At 39.6% G+C, this 18,469-nt stretch overlaps 1 protein-coding gene across 3 annotated transcripts in view; it reads right to left on the bottom strand.

Annotated features, from left to right (window-relative positions):
• Nucleotides 1-18,469, bottom strand: part of LOC149261751 (vacuolar protein sorting-associated protein, putative (DUF1162)) — a 528,477-nt gene that overhangs the window by 74,205 nt on the left and 435,803 nt on the right. The gene's annotated exons all lie outside the window — the stretch shown is intronic.

The raw sequence follows: 18,469 nt of genomic DNA on the forward strand, positions 1-18,469 counted from the left end.
GGGGAAGAAGCCCATTTTCTGAAGGCCCTAGCCCTTACCCAACCTAAAAGGCTTGTGTTTGGGACCTATTTTGCAAGCATTAAGAAGGCCATAATCCCTACAAGGGCTATGTCACATCTCCAATACAATTTTTTTTAAATTTATTATAACACTAAACTGCATAAAAGAATATACAATTAAAACTCATTTATTATTTTGTACGCCAGTTCACATATCCACATTATGCCTAGTTGTACATAAGACTCCGGTTAATATGCCACTATGACATACCCTCCACACGCTCACTTAATCTCCTAATGCATTTAGCCTTAACCCCCCTAGTGCTGGTTCCGGTCTTCTGGTTTGTTCTGCGTGCCTTCCAGTTGTTGAGTGGTGTCTTGGGATGGTCACCCCATCCACAATCCATCAGGTAGCACGGCATTGAACGACGATGAGGTAATGACACATCTCCTTGTCATTCTTCGCGGCGTGTTTGTTCATTTTCCTCATTGTTCATCTGAACTCCTCCGCTCAGACTCCATGGCTGCAGGATTTCACAGGTTTTCTCTATTCCTCTTTTGCGCATGGACTCTTGGTGAGACTCCTTCATGTTCTTCGTAGCTTGTGGATGTCCGAGACTTCGATTGTTGGGTTGTAGCGACTCTTCTTGTTATCTTTGTCCTCCGGAGCTTCTCGGTCAGAATATCGCTCGACAGGTATCCAGTTTTTCTTGTATTATTAGTGATTGTTTACCATCACCATTTTACTTTGTACAAATCTGGTATTTCATTTACTTATACAAGTTTGTGTTTCTATCATTGTTTTATACTGCATAACTATGGTTTCTTTGTTGTTTGCAAGGTTTCTCCTGAGGGCTTACATAGCACGAACTTGCCAGGGAAGCTCAGGTCTCGCCCCCTTGCCCTTGATTGCGGGATACCAACTTCGCCTTCGCACTGGGTATGTGAAGAGGAATTAAATGGGATATATGAAACTTTGTTAAGGGTTTGGGCTTCCAACCTGCCTTATTGTATTTGCAGACCTGGGTTTTGTCAGAGCATAAACTCTTCGACTCTGTGTAGGGTGTTATCTCAGTTGTGTTAATATTTATTGAGGACCGGCAGTGCCATTCTAGGCTACTACTCTTTTTCCTTTAGGGTCTGTCGTGCGGTCTGAACCGCCTCTATTTTCGCAGACTTGGACTCAAGCTTGAGCTTGTTTAATTTGAAATTTGAAATTTATTTCTCTTAAAAGAATTGGTGCCGAATGTATGCATGTAATATGTTCTCTCAGCTACTTCAGTTGGGCTTTTTGTAGAGAACTTCTATCTGTTTTTCCATAGCTATTGTTACTATTTAGGCCTGTTGTCGCGCAAACTGGCACGACAACGCTCAGACCGGGGGCTGTCACTCTGATCCCCGGTCTCTCCGTTTAAGCCTGTCTCCCACGGCTAAGGGGGGTAGACCCTGAGGAAAGATGGAGGCCAACTGCCAAGCAGTTGGACTGGGAGACGAGATGCACGATAGAGGCAAGCACTAAAAAGATTTGATGAAACAAAGCAGACCAGTGCCTTACAAGATCTAAATGATTATTAACTGAATTGGTGCCGAATGTATGCATGTAATATGTTCTCTCAGCTACTTCAGTTGGGCTTTTTGTAGAGAACTTCTATCTGTTTTTCCATAGCTATTGTTACTATTTAGGCCTGTTGTCGCGCAAACTGGCACGACAACGCTCAGACCGGGGGCTGTCACTCTGATCCCCGGTCTCTCCATTTAAGCCTGTCTCCCACGGCTAAGGGGGGTAGACCCTGAGGAAAGATGGAGGCCAACTGCCAAGCAGTTGGACTGGGAGACGAGATGCACGATAGAGGCAAGCACTAAAAAGATTTGATGAAACAAAGCAGACCAGTGCCTTACAAGATCTAAATGATTATTAACTGAATGATCTAAGAATATGAGCCACAGACAACAATCATTTATTATCAGACAAATAGAACGATGCTTTAGATATCCAGTAAAAACCACAAAGCTCCTCAAATAACGATATCCGGCAAACTAAGAGAAATAAATTTGCTTTGAATGAACAGAGAAACCAGATATTTATTTCGTGTTTAAACCTCAGCACGAAATATGTACGATGATAAACAACTGAAGATGGCAAAATAATTTTCCACAATTAATTTTTTTTTTTTTTTTTTTTTTTAAATAAAAAGAAAAATCTAAACTATAAAACTAAAATCTAGAAATCTAATTAAAGCTAAATATTAAAGTCTAAAATAAAATCTAAAATAATTAAAATCTAAAACTAAAATCTAAAGACTAAGTACTTGAATCTAAACTAATAGAAATCAAAATGCTGACATTTTCCCCTTTTTTTTTTGTTGATTTTTTTTTTTTTTTATGAAAACTACTTAGAGAAAAAAAAATTAAAATCTAATTAAAATCCTAATTCTAAAGACTAATTAAAATCTAAAACAAAACTATGAAAAACTTAAAGCTAAATCTATTTGAAACCTAATTAAATGGGAACCAAAACATAACTAAAACCCTACGCGTGAGGCACTATGGACACCAAAAACGTGAAACGCATTTGCTGAGGATAACTCGACGGCAAACAAAAATGAGGTGATGGCGTATTCAGTAAATGGATGCACAGCCGAGCACGACGGACCGCAAACAAGATCGACTGATCTGCTATGAATACAGACAGCGGATTCAACGCATTCAAAACCACAGCGAATTTATTCTGATTCAGTGGGAACGAAACTGAAGAGGGAACGCGAATGCACACGCAATGGGCAGCGAAAATGGTGTGAAGATCTAACCCCACGACCACGCTGATGGAGGCGGCTCAAACGCTGAAAGCAAAAAAACGAAAATTGCGACCCCAGCCAGCAAATCGTAACCCAAGCAAACACTTTCAAATAAAAAACGAGCTGCAGAAGAAATTCTTTGATATTCTATACCAATCCAATGATAAGAGGGAAAAAGCACGCAGGAAAGAAGGCCAGCAGGTTATTTCGTGATTGTATTCGAGGGTGAGATAACCAGATGCGAGAGGGAGTAAATCTAAAACACGACGGAGGCCTGGGGAATTATGGCTATGCCGGCAAAATAAATTGTGAATGCAGACGTTTGAACCAAATCGAAACTCAAGGGAAATATGCAGATGGCGTGAATCCGAAAATAAGAACGCAACCTGGCCAGCGATAACAGAAGATTGCAAACGATGGGAGGCCTACACGACGGCTAAGCTATGGCTTTTTATCTTGCAGGTTTAAATGACATACATAACCCAATGCTTACTTGGAAAACGAATTTGAAATGCACAGTCATATGAATTCAACAGGCAGAGGGTGATAGCAGCAAAGACGGCTTGGTACTTATCTGATGCACGCAAACAGCAAATAGAGAGGGCCACGATAGGGTTTCATACACAGTCGACAGCAGCAGTAAATCGTTTCCAACGCAGACAATCACTTCATATTTATTGACAGAGGCTACATCAGTAAGGAAACAATGGAACCTGGTATACAAGACAGCGCAATAAACTTCAATACAATGGCCAGCTCCTTGTACGATATCCGTAGTGTAGTTTACTGGTGTTGTCCCCTTCAAATTTCAGTGTTTGACCCCTGCTACAGCCACATAAAGATATATGCAAGAGTTTAAAGTGAAACCCTTCAAAATTTACCAAAAGTTACAGAAATTTACAGCTCTTACACAGCCGAATTTAGCAATGATTGCAGTAACATTTTCAAGATATCAAACATTTGAACTTTACTGTGAAAATAAAGAAAATCCCTCATGTAAAACAAGAAGTAAACTCTAAAAGATTAACCCAGGGCACAAACAGCTGGGCTCTGCACAGAACAGCTTGTGGGAGTCGGCTGGTTCAGCCCAGAACTTCCCCAAACGCCCACAAATAACCTTCACCTAAAAGTTTCCTGCACATCTCAAGCAAACATCAGCGAAAAAGGGCAAGAAATGCTGCTAAATTTCAAGAGAAAATGGAGATACCTGCCATTTTCCAGAAACCCTACAACATTCAGACCCTAGCACGTGAGCAAGATACCTGTACTCACAATGCTCTGAAAAAAAATCAGCTATTTTAACTGTTGAAAACTGAAATATGCAGAAAAGCAAACACCTCACAGCAATTCCAGAGAGTAACACCAGCCAGTTTGAACCCCAAAGTCTTTTTATTAATCAGAAATCAGTTTACAAGAGAGCTTTCAGTACAGACTCACAAATCAGATAAAACTGTAAAATGACCCCCTAAGACCCTATAAGAAGGAAATGATCCCAACGGCTAGTTTTGGGTGATCCATGTAGAACTGATCTCGACCGTTGATGAGGATCAAGACATCTCTTGATCTCATCCGTCGATTTTATTTAAAAATGATATTTTGCATGTGTTCACAAAAAATATTGTTATTTTATTATTTAGGGTTTTTGCTTTGTTTTATGAATTTTTATTATTATTATTATTATTTTTTTTTTTTTTAATTTTTTAATTTTTTTAATTTTATTTTTTAATTTTATTTATGTTCTAAATGGATCATTTGAACCAAACCGTTGGAAACATCCCCTAGGACCTAGGACCTATGACTCACGAGGGGATTTAAACATTTCTCAACCCTCAAGACACATTACATCATGACTTTTACAATTTACATCTTAAGGGGACGAACCCACTTTAACATAGACCCTCATAGACCACCCAGATCTGCGACACAACTATAATTTAGCAGATTAACACGCTAGGATTCTCCTAAAGTCCTAATAACGAAATGCATCCCGGCTTTGGGGTCGGGTTTGAAGGAAAACTCTGCCGATCCATGGATCGGTGAGACTAAAAACCTCCCGGGACGCAGATCGTCATTAGAAAGTTAGGTCCACCTAGGCAACTTTACATACATGACTCTGATCTGCTTAGATTATTTACAATTCAAACATGCAGACTGGGTTTACAACAGGAAAGATCAAGCTGTCGATGACTGTAGGCTGGCACGGACATGTCGCTCAGGAGCTACCCTTCTCTGCCAACAGAAAGGAGGTGTACTGCATGGGTAGTTGACCAGTAGTGGTCAACATTTGGCTCTACTTGGGGACACGTTGCTGCACTGGTAGGAATGTGAGAATCCAGAATCTGCATCCATACAACACACAAATAAAAATAAGTAGCGTCCATTCCCAAATCATCATATGCATTAAGTACAGGAAAGATAAAAGCTCTTCATTTATTGACTAACTAATAACATGAAAAGTAGATCTAATCCTGAAAACAGAAATGAAATGCTGAAAAGACAAGGAGTAGGGATAGAAATACAATACAAAAGATGCCCCATGGCATCAGATATCATCTCTGAAGAAAAGCTTGAGCATTTGGCCGTTCGCTGGTAGATGAAGTGGCTCACCATCCAATCTGCTCAAGTGGAATGACTTTGGTCCAGCTATGTCTCTAATGATGTACGGTCCCAACCACAAGCTGTCAAACTTTTTATGCTTTCCTGGTTTTTCATTTTTGCGATCCCAAAGTAAAACCATATCTCCAACCTGCAAAGATCTAGATCTAGAGCATTTATCAAAGCTTTTCTTAATATTAGATTGATTTTTGCATATAGTTTCAAAAGCTGTCCGACGAGTCTCATCTAATTCCACAATCTGATCTATCCTATTCTGAACAACATCCTTATCAGTGGAAAAATTTTGGAGAAGCTGATAGGCTGGCAATTTTAGGTGCACAGGTAAGGTAACATCCAAGCCATAAACCAATTCAAAGGGAGATTTACCAGTAGATTTCTTCTTAGTAATTCTGTCTGCCCACAAAGCATACTTGATTTTGCTGTCCCAAGACTTCTTGTTATCTCCTACTATTTTCTTGATAATGGTTATGAGATTTTTATTACTTGATTCAGCCAAACCATTACCCTGAGGATAGTAATTCGACGAATGAGATAAGACAATGCCATATTTGAAACAGAAAGATGTAAACTCTGAAGAACTAAAAGCCTTGGCATTGTCCGTAGTGATTTTAGCGGGGACACCAAATCTAGTAATGATGTTATTCTCAATGAAATCCATAATCACCTTTTCAGTGGCATTCTTAGCAGGAATGGCTTCTACCCATTTAGTGAAGTAATCAGTAGCAGTCAAAATCCAAGAGTAGCCATTGCTAGAATTTTCATGGAACTTCCCTATGAAGTCCAGACCCCAATGCTGAAAAGGTGCCTCTACAATAACAGGCTGTAGAGGAAGGGCAGCAAGCTTCTGCTTCCCAGTGAACAATTGACAGGCTTGACACGTTCTAACAAACTTGTGCACATCAGAAAAAATCGAAGGCCAATAATAGCCAGCTCTCAGGATTTTGTGGGCAGTAGTTCTAGCGGCATAATGACCACCACAAAATCCTGAATGAAATTCGGAAATTAATCTTTTGGACTCAACATCGTCAACACACCTAAGCACTATGCCCTCTGGATTTCTCCATCCAAGGCCATCCTTCATAAGGCAGTACTTAGTGGCTTTTAGTCTAAGAGCCCTTCTCTTATGAGCGACTAAGTGATTAGGACATGCAAGATTTGTTAAGTAGTAAACTATGTCCTCATACCATTCATGCTCAGCTAACCTTCTTAATTCTGGTGAAGAAAGATCGTCAAGGCAGAACAAACCAAGAGTCTTTTCATTACTTTCAGTTAACATTTGAGCTAAACCTTGGCCTTTGATCAGCTTGGTGGGTCTAATTTCTAAATCATACTCCTGTATCTTAGTAACCCACCTAGCACGAGTCCCTAAGCAATCAGTTTGAGTTAATATGTCCTTAACAGCAGAATGTGGGACGAAAGCAATGATCTTAGAATAACCCACATAAGTTTTAAAATGCTTAAGAGACTTGACCAGGGCATAAGCCTGCTTTTCCATGGTATTGTACTTCAATTCGGAGTTTTGAAGTGCTCTACTCATGAAAGCAATAGGCTGCTCGTGACCCTCTCTATTCTTTTGAAGTAAGACACCGGCAATGGTATCCTCAGAAGCGAAAGAAAAAATCATGAAATCTTTGGAGTAATCAGGACTAACAAGGACAGGAGCCTTCGCGATAGCAGACTTGATTTCTTGGAAAGCCCTTTTGCCCTCTTCTTGCCAGACAAATTTCACATCCTTCTTCAGAAGACTTTGAATGGGTTTAGCTATTTCCGCATAATTCGGGATAAATCTTCTAATAAAATTTATCTTTCCAAGGAAAGACTGAAGGGACTTGAGGTTGTGCGGGAGAGGAATCTTTTGAATTGCTTCAACACGTTCAGGATCGACCTTGACTCCTTCCTTAGAAATGATATGACCCAGAAGTTTCCCTTCAGTTACCCCAAAGACAGATTTAGCCGGATTCAAAGAGATTCCATATTCTCTGCATTTATCGAAAACTTTCCTAAGATGATCTATATGGCTGATACCATCTTTAGAGAAAACAGTAAGATCGTCTTGGTAAATTTCGATGATTTTCCCAATTAACCCTTTGAAGGCATAATCCATGGCCCTCTGGAAAGTAGCCCCAGCATTTGTTAACCCAAATGGCATTCTGATGTATTCAAACGTGCCCCATGGTGTTGTGAATGTGGTCTTGTGTCGATCTTCCTTTTTAACCCAAACTTGATTATACCCAGAAAAACCATCTAGCAATGACATCATTCCAGACCCAGTTACTCTTTGCAACAAAGTTTCCATTTTTGGCAAAGGGTAATTATCCTTTTTGCATGCTAGATTAAGGTTTCTAAAATCAACACAAAGTCTTATTGTACCATTCTTTTTCCTGACAATCACTAAATTCGAACACCATGTCGAATGCCTAGTTTGAGCGATGATCCCTGCTGCAAGCATTTTCGTAAGCTCTTTCTGGACCAGGGGGGCTAACTTAGGATTAATCTGCCTAAGCTTCTGCCGGAAGGGTCTAGCATTTTCGTCCTTTAATGGAATAGTATGCTCCATAATATCCTCCCTATAGCCCTTCAATTCATCATAGGAAAAAGCTAAAATATCTCGATATTCACGAAGTAAATCAATTAACCTTTTCCTTTCCTCCAGACTAGTACCTTTACCGATTTTAACCATCTTCGGATTTTCAGAAGTACCAATATTAACTTCAAGGTACTCGCCTGGGTCCAACTTGTCTTCTTCTCTCAGCTTCGTGGCATCATGCCGATCAAAATGTTGCTCTAAGGCAACTACATTTCTGGGAGTAGGGTTTATGATATGTCCATGATCTAAAGAGCCATCCTCGCCAGAAACTATCCGGAAATCCTCAAACTCATCCAAATGATTGAGAAAACGAACGACTTGTTTTTCATCATTAAAAACCTGCCAATGCTCTGAGTTGTCTGGAACAGATGGTCTGAATATTACTTCCATTTTAATTTTATCGTTAATTAACTCGTCAGACAACTGGAAAGTGGTAGCAGCTACGGCAAGCTCATCCGCCGAACTATTTAGCTCTCTAGGAATTGCTTCAAGGTTAAGGGCATCGAAATGCTCCATAGTATCCCACACAGCATTTCGATAGTTTCTTAATCTCTGATTTCTACACGTGAATTTGTTCTTAAGCTGCATGATAACCAAATCGGAATCCCCCTTTATGCTAAGCAACTTAATCTTCAAAGCTTTGGCCAATTCAAGGCCCAACAATATGGCTTCATACTCAGCGACATTGTTGGTTGCTTCAAATTCTAGACGATAGGCAAACTTGAATACGTGACCAAGGGGAGACTTAAGCACAATTCCAGCACCCTTACCATGACTAGAGAACGCACCATCGAAATACATATACCAGACTTCATCTTTAAGACTTTTGACCTTTTCGTCGGGAGGAGTTATGAAGTTAGACAGGATAGCATAGTTCCCGATGTCAGATTGCTCTCTAATTATTTCGTTATGAGGCTTTTTAGGATTTTCAACATGAAATTTCCTCTCAGGCTCTCTATTTAGTCTAACGAAACCGTCACCGCTGGGAGAAGGAATCATAGCATATGACCAATTCATCTGAATGCTTCCCCCTAGATCAGAGGCCCACTTTCTAGATAACAGCATGCCCCAAGCATCAGGTACATCAACAACAACAATATCCATAACCACCATGATGTCTGGGTAGACCGAAAGATGAACTTGCAAATCCTTGATTAAACATGTACTTCGATCTTCTTAGAATCCATGGCGCATATATTATAGTAGGGTCTGGAAACTCTTAAGTTAAGCTGTTCCATAACCCTTTTAGTCATAACACAAGCAGATGCACCTGAATCCAACATGCAGTTATTCAATTTATAACCATTGACTAACAAGGTGATAAAGAAAGGTTGATGATCCTTGTTATTAGCATCTACGCTTTGCAGATAAATAGGAGCGTCATGATAGTCAACTTCACGAATCTTCTGTTGAGAAGCATTGACTTGAGGACCCTGAATTGCTTTTAGTAATTTGTCTCTTTGGGAAGGGATCTTAGCGATCTCAGAGACGGGAACCCAGATTTTAGCATTATTAAACCAACTCCCCAAATCGACATCTATTCCCGAATTTATACCAGGGTTTAAAGTTCGAGGAGGAATTTGATTCCCGCTCTGATCCTTATCCCTTCTCTGGTATGTCAAACCCTTATCTCTAGCAATTTCCAGAATTTTCTCAGGAGAAGGCTTCTCACCATATAACCTAGCCAAAATGTCATCTTCGTCTTCAAGGTTATTTATACTAAAAGCGGATTGAGGATTCACAACATCATAGCTTCTTTCCTTAACCTCTATCCAATCATTCATGGGCAAAGGAAACTTGCTCCCTACCACGTTTATTTGCTCACCTGTCCCAAACATTCCATTGTCGAAAAGTCTTCTGATAATGAGACAAGAGGATTCTTCGTGAAAATCAGCACAAGCACGACAGTAAGGAGGAGCATCATCCACCAGATTGGTAAGCGGATTAGGGGGCCTCTGCTCACTGGATTGACCCTTTCTTTGCCAGTTACTATTTCTGTTATTATTATTTCGAGGCTGAAAATTTTGCGGTTGCGCCCTTTCCATTTGAATTAACCTATTCTGCAAAGTGTTTATCTCCTTATTATGATTGATTTCCATGGTTTCAATTTTCTGAAGCAATTTGAGAACAAGTTCATTTTCAGGCTCTTGGGCTGCTTTTCCCTTAGGTTCCTTTAGTTTTGTAGCAGCCCTATCATAACCTGGGATTTCAGACTTCCCCGAAGCTGCCTTGTCCTTTTCAAGTTCTATAGCTAAGGCTTGGCAATCTCGATAATCACCAAGTTTAGCACGCCTTAACTCATAAGAAGGTTCAGGACCAAAGGCATCAATGTAAAAATCTTGGAGAGTTTTATCTGAAGGTTTATAGTCTTGAGGTAATTCTCTAATAATACCATTAAACCTTCTATTAAATTCTTCAACAGTTTCGTCTTCTCTCTTTTTCATCAGAGTAAGAGCTCTTACAAGATGCCTTCCCTCTCTCTTATCTCCAAATTTTTCTCTAAATGAACTAATGAGTGAGTGTAGAGAGTTAAAAGAATTAGGAGGTTTTTCTGTATACCAGTCATGAGCATCACCTCCTAGAGTCAAGATAAAAAGGGTCATCCTGACATCTTCATGATCAAAATCAGGAGATCTAGCATACTTAGCCATCCATATGTTGAAATCACGCAAATGGGAATTAACAGTAATGGCATTATCTCCATGAAAGCTAGGCAATTTGTCTATCCCAACAGATGGAATATCATTTGGGGCTCCAGGAATGTTGGAAAAATCACAAGGGGCAAACAGACTCATGGTGCTGCGCTTAACTTGACCTTTAAAGAGCAAATGAATATCGGAGAGGGCTTCTTGTCCAAGATTTCCAAGAAGTGTACGAGAAGCGAGTTTGTGTGATCGCACCCTATAAACCTTCTCAGGATCAGGAGTAGGATTGCACAGACTGCTCGGATGTCTTCTAGTGTACACTCTTGCAGATAATATAGGAAGTGGAGTCGCCACTTGAACAAGAAGCTAAGCACGGAAAAGCTTGAAAAACAAGGACCAAGGACAGAAAAACTCTATCCCCGGCAACGGCGCCAAAAAATGTTGTCGCGCAAACTGGCACGACAACGCTCAGACCGGGGGCTGTCACTTTGATCCCCGGTCTCTCCGTTTAAGCCTGTCTCCCACGGCTAAGGGGGGTAGACCCTGAGGAAAGATGGAGGCCAACTGCCAAGCAGTTGGACTGGGAGACGAGATGCACGATAGAGGCAAGCACTAAAAAGATTTGATGAAACAAAGCAGACCAGTGCCTTACAAGATCTAAATGATTATTAACTGAATGATCTAAGAATATGAGCCACAGACAACAATCATTTATTATCAGACAAATAGAACGATGCTTTAGATATCCAGTAAAAACCACAAAGCTCCTCAAATAACGATATCCGGCAAACTAAGAGAAATAAATTTGCTTTGAATGACAGAGAAACCAGATATTTATTTCGTGTTTAAACCTCAGCACGAAAGATGTACGATGATAAACAACTGAAGATGGCAAAATAATTTTCCACAATTTTTTTTTTTTTTTTTTTTTTTTTTTTTTAAATAAAAAGAAAAATCTAAACTATAAAACTAAAATCTAGAAATCTAATTAAAGCTAAATATTAAAGTCTAAAATAAAATCTAAAATAATTAAAATCTAAAACTAAAATCTAAAGACTAAGTACTTGAATCTAAACTAATAGAAATCAAAATGCTGACATTTTCCCCTTTTTTTTTTTGTTGATTTTTTTTTTTTTTATGAAAACTACTTAGAGAAAAAAAAATTAAAATCTAATTAAAATCCTAATTCTAAAGACTAATTAAAATCTAAAACAAAACTATGAAAAACTTAAAGCTAAATCTATTTGAAACCTAATTAAATGGGAACCAAAACATAACTAAAACCCTAAGCGTGAGGCACTATGGACACGAAAAACGTGAAACGCATTTGCTGAGGATAACTCGACGGCAAACAAAAATGAGGTGATGGCGTATTCAGTAAATGGATGCACAGCCGAGCACGACGGACCGCAAACAAGATCGACTGATCTGCTATGAATACAGACAGCGGATTCAACGCATTCAAAACCACAGCGAATTTATTCTGATTCAGTGGGAACGAAACTGAAGAGGGAACGCGAATGCACACGCAATGGGCAGCGAAAATGGTGTGAAGATCTAACCCCACGACCACGCTGATGGAGGCGGCTTAAACGCTGAAAGCAAAAAACGAAAATTGCGACCCCAGCCAGCAAATCGTAACCCAAGCAAACACTTTCAAATAAAAAACGAGCTGCAGAAGAAATTCTTTGATATTCTATACCAATCCAATGATAAGAGGGAAAAAGCACGCAGGAAAGAAGGCCAGCAGGTTATTTCGTGATTGTATTCGAGGGCGAGATAACCAGATGCGGGAGGGAGTAAATCTAAAACACGACGGAGGCCTGGGGAATTATGGCTATGCCGGCAAAATAAATTGTGAATGCAGACGTTTGAACCAAATCGAAACTCAAGGGAAATATGCAGATGGCGTGAATCCGAAAATAAGAACGCAACCTGGCCAGCGATAACAGAAGATTGCAAACGATGGGAGGCCTGGGAGGCCTACACGACGGCTAAGCTATGGCTTTTTATCTTGCAGGTTTAAATGACATACATAACCCAATGCTTACTTGGAAAATGAATTTGAAATGCACAGTCATATGAATTCAACAGGCAGAGGGTGATAGCAGCAAAGACGGCTTGGTACTTATCTGATGCACGCAAACAGCAAATAGAGAGGGCCACGATAGGGTTTCATACACAGTCGACAGCAGCAGTAAATCGTTTCCAACGCAGACAATCACTTCATATTTATTGACAGAGGCTACAACAGTAAGGAAACAATGGAACCTGGTATACAAGACAGCGCAGTAAACTTCAATACAATGGCCAGCTCCTTGTACGATATCCGTAGTGTAGTTTACTGGTGTTGTCCCCTTCAAATTTTAGTGTTTGACCCCTGCTACAGCCACATAAAGATATATGCAAGAGTTTAAAGTGAAACCCTTCAAAATTTACCAAAAGTTACAGAAATTTACAGCTCTTACACAGCCGAATTTAGCAATGATTGCAGTAACATTTTCAAGATATCAAACATTTGAACTTTACTGTGAAAATAAAGAAAATCCCTCATGTAAAACAAGAAGTAAACTCTAAAAGATTAACCCAGGGCACAAACAGCTGGGCTCTGCACAGAACAGCTTGTGGGAGTCGGCTGGTTCAGCCCAGAACTTCCCCAAACGCCCACAAATAACCTTCACCTAAAAGTTTCCTGCACATCTCAAGCAAACATCAGCGAAAAAGGGCAAGAAATGCTGCTAAATTTCAAGAGAAAATGGAGATACCTGCCATTTTCCAGAAACCCTACAACATTCAGACCCTAGCACGTGAGCAAGATACCTGTACTCACAATGCTCTGAAAAAAAAATCAGCTATTTTAACTGTTGAAAACTGAAATATGCAGAAAAGCAAACACCTCACAGCAATTCCAGAGAGTAACACCAGCCAGTTTGAACCCCAAAGTCTTTTTATTAATCAGAAATCAGTTTACAAGAGAGCTTTCAGTACAGACTCACAGATCAGATAAAACTGTAAAATGACCCCCTAAGACCCTATAAGAAGGAAATGATCCCAACGGCTAGTTTTGGGTGATCCATGTAGAATTGATCTCGACCGTTGATGAGGATCAAGACATCTCTTGATCTCATCCGTCGATTTTATTTAAAAATGATATTTTGCATGTGTTCACAAAAAATATTGTTATTTTATTATTTAGGGTTTTTGCTTTGTTTTATGAATTTTTATTATTTTTTTATTTTTTAATTTTTTAATTTTTTTAATTTTATTTATGTTCTAAATGGATCATTTGAACCAAACCGTTGGAAACATCCCCTAGGACCTAGGACCTAGGACTCACGAGGGGATTTAAACATTTCTCAACCCTCAAGACACATTACATCATGACTTTTACAATTTACATCTTAAGGGGACGAACCCACTTTAACATAGACCCTCATAGACCACCCAGATCTGCGACACAACTATAATCTAGCAGATTAACACGCTAGGATTCTCCTAAAGTCCTAATAACGAAATGCATCCCGGCTTTGGGGTCGGGTTTGAAGGAAAACTCTGCCGATCCATGGATCGGTGAGACTAAAAACCTCCCGAGACGCAGATCGTCATTAGAAAGTTAGGTCCACCTAGGCAACTTTACATACATGACTCTGATCTGCTTAGATTATTTACAATTCAAACATGCAGACTGGGTTTACAACAGGAAAGATCAAGCTGTCGATGACTGTAGGCTGGCACGGACATGTCGCTCAGGAGCTACCCTTCTCTGCCAACAGAAAGGAGGTGTACTGCATGGGTAGTTGACCAGTAGTGGTCAACAAGGCCCAAATGACTGTAATAGTCAATTTTCCTCCCAACCTTGAGACCAGCTTCCAAGCTTGAGTCTCCCCCTGATCCATTTGCTCAGATGCAAGATTCTTATCTTAAGACTCACTGTCTTAGGGTGCCACAGCTATCTGGTCCTAACTAGACATAGCTTTGCAAATCCGTTTGACATATCAACACGATATCCTTTTCATCTCTTTTCCTTGATCTCAGGTACTATCACCCTCTCGATCTTTTTCCTTGAGAATAAATCTTTAAGGAAATTAGTTAGGGATAGGTAATCGACTATCCTAACTACCTGGCATGTGAGATTTTACAATTGTCATTATCAAGACATTCTCTTTATGCTTATCATAATCAAAATAATATATATATATATATATATATATAAACTTATAATAATAGTGTCCAGTTTGTTTTAACTGTAGTAATAAATTATTTACATTCAGTGGGGACATCATAGGCTAGATCTCATTGCAAACAAGGGTTTTTTAAATGGATTGGCATTTTACCTCTAACAATTTGTTGTGCAGCGATTTTGGGGTTTAACATAGTTTTTTCAGGTGGTCATCTTCATTGGAAGTTTTCTTAGCCATCTACAAGGCCCCAAGGCCTCTTAGTTTGCTATCTAAACCCTAGCTTTTGACTATTTTAACACTACTGTAATTTTATTTTTAACAGTAATATATAAGCCCTTAAAACACATTTAATTTGGTCAAAATAACTAAAAATTGCAAAATTTCAATTTTCCTAAATTTTGGCCATTTGGGCATTGGTTATCTAGCCTAGATTTGTTTTTTGCTTGCTGGAATTTTACTGCATAACTGAATATATCAGATCTGAACCTTTTCTGAATAATTCACTTAAAAGGCTCAAAATTTCAAATTTTCAGTTTTGGCAATTTTTTCCAAGTTCTGGGCATTTTTTGGCATTTGTTCAAGCACTAATAGCTCAATGGTTTTCTGATTTCCTCACTGCTGTAACAAGTTTTTCAGATCTGATATTTTCTGAATATCACACTTTAAAAGCCCTACAACTTGATTTTTCAATTTTGATAAATTTTTCCTAGTTTTGGGCATATTGGGCATTTGTTGTAGCATCATTAACTTACTGATCTGATGATTTGTTTACTGCTGTAATAAGTTACTTCAGATTTGACATATCACTGAATACTCCATTTTAAAGTGGGCTAAATTCATAAATTTACATCTGCTAATCATTCAAAAAAAATTATGTTTCATATATTTGGTAAATTCCATGATCTAAAGTGATTTTCTTGCTACTATCATAAGTGCTGGAAATTTTTGAAATATTACTGCTGATTTGGATATTTGAGATCTAACATTTGTTTGTCTTGCTCCAAGATACAAGGATTTATGAATTTTACACTTAAAGCACTCATACATTTAAGCTCTAAATTTCTGACCTTGTGGTTGGTTAAGTTGCTTTGACACTTGGAATCTAATTGGCATTGTGATAAGAACATCTTGAGTAAATTTTATTGGAATTGTATAATCATTGGCTAATTTGTTCTAAGTATTTTGTGGATTGATTCATTGGCACTTGTATCCTTAAGCATTTTCCTTGTATTAAGATTGTCCTCCAATTGTTGTTAAGTACTGTTGTTGTAAGGAGTAATCATAACTCGAGTACTTAAACGCTTAAACAATCTTAACTCAAGTAATTTCACTCTTCATATTTGCATGAGCTTTCAAGGATCTAGCTTGCACTAAAAACTTACCTCCTAGGATAAGCTAGATTGATAGGCTCCTAAGATAACCCTTTTCTGATTAGCTTGAGGGATTCAACCTTTCTCAGTGGTTAACACAATGACCTAGCAGTTGTCAGAGCCACAGTCTTTGCAGCACCAGAAGCACTGGGTGGTTGGAACACAGGGGCTTCCTTCCCACAACCTACTCTAAACACTGTTTATCAAAACAGTTAAGGGAGAGGTTCAACTTAGAATAGGCATTTAATCTAAAATTTACCAACATTCTTGCATCACACCTACCTATTAGGACTTGCATCCCATATAGGTTAGTCTATCATATCAAGTAGCGGGTGTTCATCTGGTTACTTTGCATTAATTTACATTAAGCAATAATTGTGACTCCATAAGGCACTAGTCTCATACTTAAAATCTAATCTAATCATTAATCTTGCTAAATTTAACCAAGTAGCTAGGCCACTCATTCGTGTCTCCCAAACAAGTTGGTTCCCAACTTGTTTTCCTTCACCTCATTTCCATAGGGACTACCCCCCATAACCTGCTATTGGGAGAGACTTAGAACGGAGTGAGCGGGGATTAGAGTGACAGCCCCCGCCCCAAGTGGTTGTCGCGGTGTCTGTACAATTTGAGCGACAACAAGACTTCTTCCCACTATTGTCTTCCTACACTGCTCCAATGAAGGCAAACATAGGGTAGGAGGACTACCACCGATCACTATCAAATGTCCCTTCTCCAACAATGAACTTGGGCTAGTACAGCTGCTCTTCCTGGCTAATCAGACCTTGAGCTCCTCAATTCTCTGCCACCTCTAGCAACCAACTTAGTCCTTCAAGATGTTGCACTTAGGGCCAACTTGGTCCACTCTCACGCTGCCCTCCAACAATCCACGAGTGTCCAATCCATTGTCCAAATTAGCACTACTACATCCACTTAGCATCAACTCAACTTTAACACATCAAACACATACTTTTTCACTGTTCTGGACTTTTGTGCATGTTAGGCCAATGCACTGGTTAGGGCTTCTAACAACTCTCTATTAGCCCCTCCTTTCTACTGCCAAAGCCTTCCTCCTACAATGACTTTTCTCCCTTGACTTGCTGCTCCTATATGCTGACTGTAGGGCTACTTTTCAGCCCTGTTCAGACCTCTCGACTGCCTTTCAAACTGAGGTATAGGGCTACGACTACCCTCCTTCACTGTTGTACAAGAGTCTGGCTATAAACAAAGAGAACCCATCTCCCAAACCATGCACAAATAGTCCATAAACCACCTAGATTTGTCCTCCACCAATGTGGTTGCCTTCTTGGAAGTACTTGACCTTGTTGGAGACACAAAAAAACCTCTCTTTAACCCTCAACTTTCGTCCTTGAGCTGTGGCTACCTCAAATCGATGTGTAGTCTATGAATGAGGCACTTTCGATGATGTCTTTTGCCTCCACACACACCTTATATTTATATGCTAAGATGTGGCTCCATGTGGTGTCATCGAACTGCCCTTGTGGCATTGTTAAATCCCATGCCGACCAAACTTGTGTATCATAAAAACCACCAACAACACATAGAATTAATTTCTCCACTTATAGAGCTCTGATTTGAGTGATTTTCAATGCCCCTTTCTCCTCCAAGGGTCCTCTAACACCTCCATGTGTCAAATCACTCAACCTCCTCTTAGTTTTGGCCTCACACATTTGGGTACAAAACCCCAAGCTTGGGTTCCAAGCCCACAAAGCACTTTTGTGGCGCTCCAACCTCTAAACCCCGAACCTTAGGGCTTGGAGTACCTCCCAAGCTACCAAATATCAACACTCCCTCTTAGCGAGGGAGGTACTTCCAAGACTAAGAAGTAACTTGTCATCATCATTGTCACTGCACACAACACTCACCCAACTCCTGGCATTCATAACTGCAGCAAACCCTGTAGCATGGACTATGCCTCTCTCAAAAGTGTCACTATGATTAGAAGCCTCCTGCTTCTTCTTCTTCTCTTGAAATGTTTTCCAGTATTTCCATGATCCGCTCTTGCTAGATGTAGAAACACCCTTGCTCCCCACTGACCACACACTCTTCTTGGGTTGTGCATTCTTCCTCTAAACTTGCAAACTCCCTCTGAGCCTCTAGAACCTGTACCTAGTTATGCTTCTTCTTCTCATGATCTATAGGCTTGCCCATAAGCCTGTATAGACCATGTCTCTAACTCCAACCACAAACCCTGTAGAGATAAAGCCTTTGGGCTTGAATCTTGCCTTCCCACTCTGGAACAAGAATTCAAACCCCTT

Source organism: Pinus tabuliformis, chromosome 6 (genome assembly GCF_031772625.1).
Source record: "Pinus tabuliformis cultivar Carrire ecotype Pingquan chromosome 6, CPIR1, whole genome shotgun sequence".
Lineage (NCBI taxonomy): Eukaryota > Viridiplantae > Streptophyta > Pinopsida > Pinales > Pinaceae > Pinus > Pinus tabuliformis.